Below are 14,932 nucleotides of genomic sequence, written 5' to 3'. Positions count from 1 at the left end.
GGATGCCATGAAGGGTACAAGGTGCACCCATCTGCAGGTGGTCGCTCATGTCGGCACCAATGATGTGTGTCGCTATGGATCGGAGGAAATCCTCTCTGGCTTCCAGCAGCTATCTGATTTGGTGAAGACTGCCAGTCTTGCTAGCGGGATGAAAGCAGAGCTCACCATCTGCAGCATCGTCGACAGGACTGACTGCGGACCTTTGGTACAGAGCCGAGTGGAGGGTCTGAATCAGAGGCTGAGACGGTTCTGCGACCGTGTGGGCTGCAGATTCCTCGACTTGCGCCATAGGGTGGTGGGGTTTCGGGTTCCGCTGGATAGGTCAGGAGTCCACTACACTCAACAAGCGGCTACACGGGTAGCAGTGGTTGTGTGGCGTGGGCTGGGCGGTTTTTTAGGTTAGATGGCCTTGGGCAAGTACAGAAAGGGCAACAGCCTCAACGGGTGCGGGACAAAGTCAGGACATGCGGGGACCAAGCAGCAATCGGTATTGTAATTGTCAACTGTCGAAGCTGCGTTGGTAAAGTACCGGAACTTCAAGCGCTGATAGAAAGCACCGAAGCTGAAATCGTTATAGGTACAGAAAGCTGGCTTAAGCCAGAGATAAAATCTGCCGAAATTTTTACAAAGGTACAGACCGTGTTTAGAAAGGATAGATTGCATGCAACCGGTGGTGGAGTGTTCATCGCTGTTAGTAGTAGTTTATCCTGTAGTGAAGTAGAAGTGGATAGTTCCTGTGAATTATTATGGGTGGAGGTTACACTAAACAACCGAACTAGGTTAATAATTGGCTCCTTTTACCGACCTCTCGACTCAGCAGCATTAGTGGCAGAACAACTGAGAGAAAATTTGGAATACATTTCACATAAATTTTCTCAGTATGTTATAGTCTTAGGTGGAGATTTCAATTTACCAGATATAGACTGGGACACTCAGATATTTAGGACGGGTGGTAGGGACAGAGCATCGAGTGACATTATACTGAGTGCACTATCCGAAAATTACCTCGAGCAATTAAACAGAGAACCAACTTGTGGAGATAACATCTTGGACCTGCTGATAACAAACAGACCCGAACTTTTCGACTCTGTATGTACAGAACAGGGAATCAGTGATCATAAGGCCGTTGCAGCATCCCTGAATATGGAAGTTAGTAGGAATATAAAAAAAGGGAGGAAGGTTTATCTGTTTAGCAAGAGTAATAGAAGGCAGATTTCAGACTACCTAACAGATCAAAACGAAAATTTCTGTTCAGACACAGACAATGTTGAGTGTTTATGGAAAAAGTTCAAGGCAATTGTAAAATGCGTTTTAGACAGGTACGTGCCGAGTAAAACAGTGAGGGACGGGAAAAACCCACCGTGGTACAACAGCAAAGTTAGGAAACTACTGCGAAAGCAAAGAGAGCTTCACTCTAAGTTTAAACGCAGCCAAAACCTCTCAGACAAACAGAAGCTAAACGATGTCAAAGTTAGCGTAAGGAGGGCTATGCGTGAAGCGTTCATTGAATTTGAAAGTAAAATTCTATGTACCGACTTGACAGAAAATCCTAGGAAGTTCTGGTCTTACGTTAAATCAGTAAGTGGCTCGAAACAGCATATCCAGACACTACGGGATGATGATGGCATTGAAACAGAGGATGACACGCGTAAAGCTGAAATACTAAACACCTTTTTCCAAAGCTGTTTCACAGAGGAAGACCGCACTGCAGTTCCTTCTCTAAATCCTCGCACAAACGAAAAAATGGCTGACATCGAAATAAGTGTCCAAGGAATAGAAAAGCAGCTGGAATCACTCAATAGAGGAAAGTCCACTGGACCTGACGGGATACCAATTCGATTCTACACAGAGTACGCGAAAGAACTTGCCCCCCTTCTAACAGCCGTGTACTGCAAGTCTCTAGAGGAACGGAGGGTTCCAAATGATTGGAAAAGAGCACAGATAGTCCCAGTCTTCAAGAAGGGTCGTCGAGCAGATGCGCAAAACTACAGACCTATATCTCTGACGTCGATCTGTTGTAGAATTTTAGAACATGTTTTTTGCTCGCGTATCATGTTATTTCTGGAAACCCAGAATCTACTATGTAGGAATCAACATGGATTCCGGAAACAGCGATCGTGTGAGACCCAACTCGCTTTATTTGTTCATGAGACCCAGAAAATATTAGATACAGGCTCCCAGGTAGATGCTATTTTTCTTGACTTCCGGAAGGCGTTCGATACAGTTCTGCACTGTCGCCTGATAAACAAAGTAAGAGCCTACGGAATATCAGACCAGCTGTGTGGCTGGATTGAAGAGTTTTTAGCAAACAGAACACAGCATGTTGTTATCAATGGAGAGACGTCTACAGACGTTAAAGTAACCTCTGGCGTGCCACAGGGGAGTGTTATGGGACCATTGCTTTTCACAATATATATAAATGATCTAGTAGATAGTGTCGGAAGTTCCATGCGGCTTTTCGCGGATGATGCTGTAGTATACAGAGAAGTTGCAGCATTAGAAAATTGTAGCGAAATGCAGGAAGATCTGCAGCGGATAGGCACTTGGTGCAGGGAGTGGCAACTGACCCTTAACATAGACAAATGTAATGTATTGCGAATACATAGAAAGAAGGATCCTTTATTGTATGATTATATGATAGCGGAACAAACACTGGTAGCAGTTACTTCTGTAAAATATCTGGGAGTATGCGTGCGGAACGATTTGAAGTGGAATGATCATATAAAATTAATTGTTGGTAAGGCAGGTACCAGGTTGAGATTCATTGGGAGAGTGCTTAGAAAATGTAGTCCATCAACAAAGGAGGTGGCTTACAAAACACTCGTTCGACCTATACTTGAGTATTGCTCATCAGTGTGGGATCTGTGCCAGATCGGTTTGACGGAGGAGATACAGAAGATCCAAAGAAGAGCGGCGCGTTTCGTCACAGGGTTATTTGGTAACCGTGATAGCGTTACGGAGATGATTAATAAACTCAAGTGGCAGACTCTGCAAGAGAGGCGCTCTGCATCGCGGTGTAGCTTGCTCGCCAGGTTTTGAGAGGGTACGTTTCTGGATGAGGTATCGAATATATTGCTTCCCCCTACTTATACCTCCCGAGGAGATCACGAATGTAAAATTAGAGAGATTAGAGCGCGCACAGAGGCTTTCAGACAGTCGTTCTTCCCGCGAACCATACGCGACTGGAACAGGAAAGGGAGGTAATGACAGTGGCACATGAAGTGCCCTCCGCCACACACCGTTGGGTGGCTTGCGGAGTATCAATGTAGATGTAGATGTAGATGTAGGTCAGGTGTGCTCCAGAGAAGTGTGTTAAGGCCCTTGCTGTTCATATTGTATAGCAATGATCTTGCAGACAATATTAATAGTAAAATCAGGTTTTTAGCAGATGATACAGTTATATATGACGAGGTACTGTCTGAAAGAAACTCATTGATGTACAGTCAGATCTTGATAAGATTTAAAAGTGGTGCAGAGATTGGCAACTTCCTCTAAATGTTCAGAAACGTAAAATTTAACACTTCATAAAAGAAAAATGTTGTACCCTATGACTATAATATCAATGAATCACTGTTGGAATCAGCCAACTCACACAGTTGTCTGTGTGTAACACTTTTTGGGGATATCAAATGGAATGCTCACATAGTTTCAGTCGTGGGTAAAACAGATGGTAGGCTTAAGTTTATTGGTAGAATACTGGGGAAGAGCAATCAGTCTACAAAAGAGTTTGCTTACAAATCAGTCATGTGACCAGTTCTAGAATACCAGATAGGACCAATATACAGAGAATGGCAGCACAAATCATCACCAGTTTGTGAATTGTGTTTTATTCACCTCATGATGTACATTTGCAATCCATGTGGTTTGTATACAGGAGCTATGTCAAAAATTTATAATACAATTGCAATGATTGTTACACTGATAAATAATAGCACTAAAATAAATAATAACACTATAATAATATTTCTTGGAGTATGTAACACATTGTATCCAACTCAAATTTCCAGTTTGTCCTATGTGAATTTCTTCCACTGACTAATAACATTTCAGTGTAAATGCCTCATATAACTTACTTTTAAGTGGATGTAAATTCATCTGCATTAACATGTTCCCTTTTAATTTATTACAAATTTTCATTCCCATGTATTGAGGTCCCTGGGCATACACTCTGAGGCAGTGGGTGGGAAGCATGAAATTTTCTTTGTTTCTAGTATCATGTGAATGGACAAGATGGTTTATCTCAAATAATTCATGTCTGGTGTACAAAAATATAATACCCTCACATATGCATAGAAATAGGAAAGTTAATATTTTAAGTTTTCTAAATAATGGATGACATGGGTCTTTATGATTTGCAGTGCACATATTTCGGTATTTTTAGTATCCGCACTATGTTTATTGAATTACCTCAGAAACCAGTACCATACCTAATAATGGATTCAAAGTAACTTATATAGGCTACTTTTCATGTGTCCATGTCAGTTACAGTTGATAATATTTCCATTGTAAATGCAAAGCTGCTCAGTTTGTTTGCCAGTTTTTCAGTGAGTGCCTGCCAGCTCAAGTTTTTATCTTCATTTAAACTTAATAATTTGACTGAATCAACTTCTTCTATATCTTGGTTGTTGTGAACAATCTTAATCTGCACACAATTTGACTGTTTGGTTTTTAATTGCATCATGTGCCTTAGACATGTTTACATTCAATCCGTTTAGCTGAAGCTAAGTTTCTAAGGTACTGAGGGTACTGATCACAGATTTGCAAATTTTAACTGAATCCTGATTTTAAACTAAGACAGGTGTATAATCTGTGAACAGAGCTGATGGGGAGCTGATATTTAATGGTAAGTCATTAACATAGAAGAGAAATAGGACTGGGTCTAATATAGAGCCTTGTGGAACACTCTAACGTATTTTTTTCCGGACAGAAAAATAATATGAGCCATTTAAAGAGATGCTAACGCTCTGCTTTCTGTTTGATAAGTAGGTTTCACAGCATCTATGGTGTTTTTCCACTGCTAAAACTAAATTTATTGTATAGAATAACAGAATATTTTGCAATGAAGTTTTGGATTTGAGCAACAAGCAAGTTATTCAAATATTTTAGATATGACTGGGACATTTGACATAGGATGATAATTTCTCATGATCTCTCTTGACCCCTTCTTGAAGAGTGGTTTGACTTTAGCATATTTTAGTGCCTCTGGGAAACAGTCCTCTTCAAAACATTGATTTATTATTTGAGCTAGTGGGTTTGCAATTTTATTGTTTACCACTGTAACAAATTTTGTGGGTATTCCATCGGAACATGCAAATTTTTTGTTTCTTAATGTTAGAATAGCATTTTTTACATCCTCCACAGAAACTTTTAAAAATTTTGTAAAGTTTTCAGAGTTTTCACTTAGGCCAACAGGATTTATGTTGTTGTAGATGTAACAGATTACCACATCAGACTTTCCTACATTTAGAAATAATTCATTAAAGTAATCTGGTATGTGAATAGGACTTACCGTAGTATTTCCTTTAATGAAAATTTTTTAAATTTCTGAGTTACAGACTTAACACCCAACTCAGATTTAATGACTGAGCACACAGCCTTTGTCTTATTTTTATGATTTAAAATAACCCTATTATTTGCCAGTTGTTTGCTGCCTTGATACTATTTTAAATATGAAATTAATATCTTTATTACATTTTAATTCTCTGTGTAGTTGTCTTTTCCTTAAACTGGAAATTTTTGTGCCCTGTGTAATCCACTTTAATTCATTTGTCATTCTATTGCTCAATGAACAATGCACAATAATCTGAAATACCTAGATCTAGACAAAATGTATACACATCATATACAAAATTAGTGAGAATATTGTCAATACAGGTTACTGACTGGCCATTAGCTCTGGTAGATTCCAAGAAATTCAATTTTAAACAATATTCCTTTACTAAGTTAGTGAATCTTGAAGCATAGCTACCATCACATGTGATATTAATATTAAAATCAGCAGCTATAAAAATTTTTTTTATTTTTCTCTACAAAGGCTCTAGCATAATTTGAAGCTTAGACAAGAACAGTTCTTTTGTTGACATCTCTGAAATTCTGTATATTGAGATTATAATAACATTTTCTAGTGAGTCCACTATTTCTACACAACAGCTCTCAAACACATATTCTTCATTTAAATAATTAAAACAATTTCTGGTCTCATAATTTATATCACTGTGTAGAAGTGTACATGAGCCTCCACATGGCTTCTTTCTTCTGATGAAGATACTTCCTAAGCTAAAGTTCCCTATTTCATTTAAAATTTTAACTGTGTCCTCAATAAATCAGTGCTTATTTAAACAAACAACTTTAATATTTTCACATTCTGACACAATGATTTCTAATTCATCTATTTTGGAGCTTATATTGTTTGAAGCATAAGTATTTGTTATTTGTTCAGTCCATGGGAGAGTGTCACAGAGATACTGATGGAACTGAACTGGAAGATTCTTGAAGATAGATGTCAACTATCACAAAAAAATCTATTAATAAAGTTTCAAGAACAGACTTTCAATTATTACTCTAGGAATGTACAAGAATCCCCTATGTGTTGCTCACATAGGGATTGTGAGGATAAGATGAGAATAATTACTGCGCACACAGAGACTTTCAGACAACCTTTCTTCCAGCACTCCAAACATTAATGGAACAGGAAGAAACCCTAGTAACTGGTACAATAGGATGTACCCCCTGCCATGTATCACACAGTCATTTGCAGAGTATAGATGTAGATGCAGTTACATAAGTAACCATTGTCTGAAGTAGCACAAATGTAGCACTTAACTGCAACACTAGTCTTCATAATATCAAAATTTAGTTTGCAAGTACAGTAAATAAAATTTATCCCTGTCTTGGCAGGAAACAAACACTTAAATAAACATAAAGCAGCTTCTCTCACACATAGGATGGGATAAAACTGATTTTGGACAGTACCAGACCGTATTATACGCTCAATATGTCAGTGAAAATACATGTTAAAAGCTGGTGGTAGCGTAAAAGATTGTCGGAAATTGTACTAAATACTACCTCCAAAAATTATTTTGAGCAATTAATTCAGGGGCCCTCAAAAAGTTTAAATGTTTGCAAAAACAAAAATTATCTCTTAGCAACAAACAATCCAAAATAGGGAGCATCGTGATGGATTAGTGATCACAAGATTGTTGTAGTGATACCGAACACTGCAACATCCTTATCCACTGAAAGTAAACAAAAAATCTACCATAAAAAAAAAAAAAAAAAAAAAAAAAAAAAAAAAAAAAAAAAAAAAAAAAAAAAAAAAAAAAGACAGATAAAAATTCACTTGACGTCTTCCAAGAAAGACAGTCTCCACTAGCTAAGTAAATTTACACCAGGTGTGGCCTGAATTCAAAGAAATAGTATCTGTGGCAATTAATAGATTTATGCCAAATAAATAAATACAAGATTGTACCAATCCCTCATGATACACGAAACACCTCAGAACACTGTTGCAGAAACAACAAAAAAAGCATGCCAAATTTAAAAGAATATAAAATCTCCAAGATTAATGATGGTGTACTGAAGCTCAAAAGATAGTGTGGAGTTCAGTGTGACATGCTTTTAATAGCCTCCACAGCACAACTGTGTCTTGAAATCCAACTGAAAATGTCAATAGGTTCACCAGCAGCAAGACACACCCAATACCTTCACTGCACAGTACCGATCATAATATTACCACAGAAATCACCACTAAAGCAGAGTTATTAAACAGTTCTCCCAAATTATTTCACCATATAAGATGAAGTAAATATTCGAGAATTCAAATGAAGAACAACTGGCAACATGACTAACTTAGCAGTAGATATCTACATTCTAACAAAGCCTCTTAAAGCACTTAATAAGGCAAGTGTCCTGGTCCAGACAGCGTCACAGTTACGTTCATTTCACAGTGTGTTGATCCATGTAACCGATATCGGTTTGCAGTAGAATATGGAGCATATACTTCATTCAAACATTATGAATTACCTCAAAGGTAATGGTCTATTGACACAGAGTCAGCATGGTTTCAGAAAATATCAATCTTGTGAAACACAACAAGCTCTTTATTTACACAAATTAATGAGTGCTGTGATGGGGGATCTCAGGTTGACTTCATGTTTCTGGACTGCCAGAAGGTTTTTGACCCCTTTCCTCACAAAAAACTTCTAATAAAACTGCTCTGTCTCGATAGCTGAGTGGTCAGCATGACGGATTGCCATCCTACGGGCCCAGGTACGATTCCCGGCTGGATCAAAGATTTTCTCAGCTCAGGGAGGTGTTGTGTTGTGTTGTCTTCATCATCATTCCATCCCCATCTGGTGCGCAAGTCGGCCAATGTGGTGTCAAATGTAATAAGACCTGCACCAAAGCGGCCAGACCTGCCCTGCCAGGGGCCTCCTGGCAAATGACACCAAATGCTCATTTCCATTTTTTTCTAATAAAACTGTGTGCCTATGGAATATTGCTTTGGTTGTGTGACTATGTTCATGGTTTCCTGTCAGAAGGGGCAAAGTGTGTAGTAATTCATGGACAATCATTGAGTAAATCAAAAGTAATATCTGGCATCTCCCAATGAAGTGTTACAGGCCATCTGCTGTTTCTAATCTATATCTTACATTTAGGAGACTAACTGAGCAGCCATCTTAGATTGTTTGCAGATAATTCTGTGGTATACCATTTATTAGAGTTGTTATAAAATTTAAACCAATTGCAAAATGACTTAGGCACAATATCCCTAAGGTGTAAGAACTGGAAATTTCTCTGGATGAGGAAAAGTGTGAGTTCATCCACATGAGTACAAAGATAAATCTGTTAAATTATAGATATGCAATAACACACAAATTTAAAATCTGTCATTTCAACTAATTACCTAGAAACTATAGTTATGAACAACTTAAACTGGAGTAACTACATAGATAAAGTCATGGGGAAGGTAAACCGAAGACTGTGTTCAATTGTCAGAACACTTAAAAAATAACAGAACACAGCATGTCATTCTCACTGGAGAGAAGTCTTCCGAAGTAAGAGTGATTTCAGGTGAGCCACAGGGGAGTGTTGTAGAACTGTTGCTATTCACAATGTATATATATGACCTTGTGGATAACATCGGAAGTTCACGGAGGCTATTTGTGGATGATGCTGTAGTATATCGAGAGGTTGTAACAATGGAAAACTGTACTGAAATGCAGGAGGATCTGCAACGAATTGACGCATCGTGCAAGGAATGGCAATTGAATATCAATGTAGACAAGTGTAATGTGCTGCGAATACATAGAAAGAAAGATCCTTCATCATTTAGCTACAATATAGCAGGTCAGCAACTGGAAGCAGTTAATTCCATAAATTATCTGGGAGTAGGCATTAGGAGTGATTTAAAATGGAATGACCATATAAAATTAACCATTGGTAAAGCAGATGCCAGACTGAGATTCATTGGAAGAATCCTAAGGAAATGCAGTCTGAAAACAAAGGAAGTAGGTTACAGTACAATTGTTCGCCCACTGCTTGAATACTGCTCATCGGTGTGAGATCGGTACCAGATAGGTTTGATAGAAGAGATAGAGAAGATCCAATGGAGAGCAGCGCACTTTGTTACAGGAGCATTTCGTCATCACGGAAGCGTTACAGAGATGATAGATAAACTCCAGTGGAAGACTCTGCAAGAGAGACACTCAGTAGCTCGGTACAGGCTTTTGTTGAAGTTTTGAGAATATACCTTCACCGAGGAGTCAAGCAGTATATTGCTCCTTCCTACATATATCTTACGAGGAGACCATGAGAATAAAATCAGAGATTAGAACCCACACAGAGGTGTACCGACAATCTTTCTTTCCACGAACAATACGAGACTGGAATAGAAGGGAGAACTGATAGAGGTACTCAAGGTTCCCTGCGCCACACACCATCAGGTGGCTTGCAGAGTATGGATGTAGATGTAGATGTAGATGTAGATGAAACAGGTCTACTAAAGAGACTGCTTGCACTATGCTTGTCTGACCTCTGCTAGAGTACTACCATGTGGAATGGGATCATTACCAGATAGGATTGATGCAGGACATGGAAAAAGTCCAAAAAATGTAGCCTGTTTTGTGTTATCATGAAATAAGGGAGACGGCAGTATCGATATCATCACCAAGCTGGGGGTGGAAATCATTAAAACAAAGGTAAGTTTCATGGTGATGAGATCTTTTCATGAAATTTCAATCACCATATTTCTCTTCTGAACATGAAAATAGTTTACTGTTGCCAACCTACATAGGGATAAATGATCATCACAAGAAAATAAGAGAAATGAAAATTTGTACAAAATAACTTAAGTGCTAATTTTCCCAAGTGCTGTTAGACAGTGGAACAGTAGAGAAATAGTCTGATTGTGGTTCAAAGAATTGTCTGCCAGGCCCTTGAATATGCATTGCATAGTAGTCATGTACATGTAGATGTAGGTAAATGTCAACAATATCAACAAAGTAGGTGCCAATTTGAAGAAGAGAAAACACTGATGTCTCTTCCTGTTACTGTGAAGAAAATTTTGACCTCTATCACTTGCCAATGACTATACTTGGTATAAACCAATATTGAAGAAACCAGATGCATACAAATAGTGCTCCTTTATGTTTTAATTCATGTCGAGCATGGCTCCGATGTTTAATATGTCACAGATATGTATATGTAATACTTTAATATAACAACAATAAACTGCTGAATTACTATAATAATTTAATAATAGAAAAATATAATGTATGCTGTTGGACCTGTCTAGTGATATGTCACCTCTGGTCTGTAGTGTCTGCTGCTGTATCTGGACTATTTTCCCAGTCTCCACTCCCATTTCTATTTCCTATGGAATCTTGATGTAGTCTCCATTGTGTTTTCAGAAGCTCGAGAGCTGGATTTCAGATGGTGCTGAGGTGGCATCCAGGATCACGGCTGATGAGATTCTCCGTGACCTTGACCTTGATGCATTATTTTATGACACTGTCCCACTGTCTTGGGGTCTGTGTCACATTCTTGGTGTCACTGTAGTTCACCAAGTAAGCTAGTTCTAGTCAGCGCTCCACTGTTTTTGATTTGGTTGCCTATCTATGTCTGGTATGCTTCAGGAGTTCTTTACACCTTGTGTCCACCATCCTGGTGGTCTGGCTGATGTGTGACATCCCACAATGGCATGGTATATTGTAAATATCTGGTTTCCATAGCCCCAGTTCACCCTTTACATTTCCCAGCAGTGCTCCAATTTTAGTAGGTGAGTGGAATATGCTTTTGATGTTGTGTTGCAAGAGAATTCTGCTGCTGATTTTGGCAGAGATTGGTTCAGCATATGGAAGATCTGTCATCCTCTTCATCTCTTATTGTTCTCCTTCTGGATCCTTTGGTGGAGTGGCAAGGGGAAGTGCCTTCTGAATATCTCTGGAAGAGTATTCTTTATTCCAGAACACCAATTGCAAGTGTTCTACTTCCATGCCAAACTGTTGGATCTGTGCCCAATGGACTAGAACCTGAGCACGCTGCTTTTCTGTGCCACATGGTGGCAACTATTGGTTTGTAGTTGTAAGTCAGTGTGAGTATGTCTGCAATACACACTAAGCCCAAAGGTGTCTTCTGCCTTCCTTTTGACTAGTACATCCAGGAATGGGAGTAGTCCATCGTTCTCCAGATCTATGGTGAATTTTATGCTAGGGAGACATGAATACAGATGATCCTGGAAATCATTGAGCTTTCCCTTGTGATGGGCCCAGATGACAAATGTCATCCACATACCTAAAAAACATTTTGGTTGATTGGTGGCTGATGTAAGTGCCTCATATTCCAATCTTTTCATAAACAGGTTGGGTAAGACTGGTGATAGAGGGCTGCCCATCAAAAAATTGGCCCCCATATAGGAAGTACTTAGAGATCAAAATGTGCCTCAATGTATCCAGAAGAACGTCACTGAATTTTCTGCGCTAAACCTAATTGAGTCATTCAGAGGAACCCAGGTGAACAGGGACACCACATTGAAACTGATCATAATGTCAGAGTCTTAAGAAATCTTCTGAGATCTGAATGTGGTACACACATTCACTCACATGTGGTGAAGCATGTTCTTCAGGTATGTAGCTGTGGGATAAGTAGCCATGCAAACGTTACTGACAATTGGTCACAGAGGTGCCCCACCTTTTTGAACTCTGAGCAGTCCATACAATCTGGGTGGCACTGGTGCTATAGGTCACAGCTTCTTTATGATCTTTTCCAGAAGGCCAGTCCCCTTCAGAAGAGCCTTGGTCTTTTTGTCCACTTTGTCTGTGGGGTCGCTTCCTACTGGTCTTTATGCTGGATCCTTGCGAAGCTGTCACACCTTTCTGTCATAGTCTGCCTTCTGTAGGGTGACTGTAGAGTTCCCCTTGTCTGCTGACATCATCAGAATGCTGTCATCCTCCTGAAGTTGCCAGCCTTGCGCCACCTGAGATGTTTGATTTGGACAGCTTGGTCCTGCTGAGCACCCTGAATGTATCTCATCAAAATTCTTCACTACAAGGAAGTGTGTTGGCCACTTGCTCAGTGCACTGATGAAGGCAGTGACATGAATGTTCCTGGGGGGTCACTGTGAATCTGAGATCATTGCTGAGTACTTTTAAGGTGGTCTCATTGAATTGCTTGCTACTCAGGTTGACCACCATGTGAATAAAGGTGGTCTCATTGAATTGCTTGCTACTCAGGTTGACCACCACGTGAATATCCCTGTTGTGCTGTGTCTTGTTGTTGAGGCCATCAAACTTGGCTAGTTGGCTTCCTGTTGATTTCTTCCTGGTGCATTCTGCTAGGGACCATGATGCAACCTCATCCCAGTATTAACTGGTTAAGGAGATTGCTATAACAAGGTGGAGAAATGATGACTCCCTGGATGCCACATGTAGTCAGTGGCACAGGTTGTGCACTCTGTCCCTTACCAGCATGAGGCTCACTGGGTGTTTGATTCTATTTGCCTCCCTGGAACCGATCTGATGTTTGATCATGACAAATACTGGCACTACATCACCCTCTTGGTATCTCAGCAGAAAACTGAGAGAACTCACCACCCTTCCTTTCATTTGTTGAAGGTTATCTAGCATTTCAATGTTTATCTCTCTGCCTGTGATACAGAAAGAAAAGGTTTAGGATATAATCCATTGTTAATTAAATCAAAGATGTACTTTCTCTCAACATAAACCAGAACAAAAATGATCAGATGGAACAAATACTGAATTTCTCTCCACTGGATTAGCACATGATTAGTATGGAGTCTTGTCAAACATTGTTATATATATTGGAGACCTGTGAAGTTTTGACATATTATTTTGATGCTCTGTGCCACTTTTTTTTAAGTATTCCTTGCAATGTGAGTGCATTTGTTTCACAATCACACTCAGTTCAGTTCCCAGTTGAGCCAGTTTAAATGTGTATTTCTGAATAAAGTCCTGAGATATTTTTCCACATCCTGTAACCTATGTTGGTTTGTGTCCTTGATTTGATGCACAGATGTAACAGTCATCAATTGAATATGAGCATGCCTCTTTTTTATCAGCTAACTTGCATGATACTTTGTTATTGAAATACTAAATGATACAAAAGAACAGAAACAGTTTCCTGAGACACACTTTCAGCACCGCACAATATCTCATTAAATATTATTTATTTATTAGCCATTAGAGTTAATAAAACTGATACATGATGCATCATTACATATGGCTATTGAAACTACACGGTTTTATATATTTATGGTATTTGACACTTAATTAATTTATATACACAACTAAGTACAAAATAACAATGAAAACAATCAGTTATTGACAAAGTTATTTACTTGGATAAATAATAATAAATGTCATGTGACTAGGGCCTCCTGTTGGGTAGACCGTTTGCCGGGTGCAAGTCTTTTGATTTGACACCACTTCGGCGACTTGTGCGTCGATGGGGAAGAAATGATGATGCTTAGGACAACATAACACACAGTCCCTGAGGTGAGAAAATTTCTGACCCAGGATTCAGGGCCCTCAGTATTGACATTCTGTCGCACTGACCACTCAGCTAATGGGGGCGGACATTTGGATAGATAAAAAATGTACTCACCAAGTTGTAGTAGAACACACACATAAAAGGCGGTTGTAAGTAGCAAGCTCTCAGAACCAGTGGCTCCTTCTTCAGGAAAGTTTTGCTTCTTATCCTGTACAGTAAGTCTACCCTGCCCCATAGTTCTGGGTAACTTTCCCTAAATATACCCCTTTTCCTAGACCTCTCCAGTCATTTTCCTTCACCCCTCTTCCTTCCCCTTCAACCCTTCCGCCTGAAGAAGGAGCCACTGGCTCTGAAAGCTTACCAATTACAACCATCATTTATGTGTATCTTCTGCCACTGCTTGCTGAGTAGATTTTTATCCATCCAAATAAATAAGTACGAAATGCAGCACAATTTTTTTACAAATCATGCGTATTTCCATTAAAGTACATATACTGTTCATAACATTTTATTTCCATTTAAATTTTAATTTTATTAGTTTCGTACATCTCAGACTTTTTTCGTGGGCTCTCACAGTGATCAAAATATTTATTTAAGGAATAAAACAATATTCTCCCATTCTATTTGCCTAACAATGTGACTAAGGATATTTGTTTTATCTATCTGGATAACAGTGTTTTGAAGGACATTGGAAATTCATAAAATTTCTTCTCAAACAATGTTTCTACTTGGTAAATGACTATGTAGGTCAGTAAACATTTTCTGAGGATGTTTATATTAAGGCAAAACTGAAAATACTGTCTCTTGCCCCTAAACATTTTATTATATTAGCATATGTAATATACAGCTGTTGTGTCATGTAAAATCTCTACTTAATTATTGTAGTATACATAAGGACTTGCTGTCTAATGAGAACAAAAGTAAA

At 38.9% G+C, this 14,932-nt stretch overlaps 1 protein-coding gene across 1 annotated transcript in view; it reads left to right on the top strand.

The window, feature by feature from the left end:
• LOC124722506 (calcium-dependent secretion activator-like) overlaps positions 1 to 14,932 on the top strand; it is a 798,081-nt gene that overhangs the window by 666,354 nt on the left and 116,795 nt on the right. The gene's annotated exons all lie outside the window — the stretch shown is intronic.

Source organism: Schistocerca piceifrons, chromosome X, assembly GCF_021461385.2.
Source record: "Schistocerca piceifrons isolate TAMUIC-IGC-003096 chromosome X, iqSchPice1.1, whole genome shotgun sequence".
Classification (NCBI taxonomy): domain Eukaryota; kingdom Metazoa; phylum Arthropoda; class Insecta; order Orthoptera; family Acrididae; genus Schistocerca; species Schistocerca piceifrons.
This window is presented reverse-complemented; position numbering and strand designations above follow the sequence as displayed.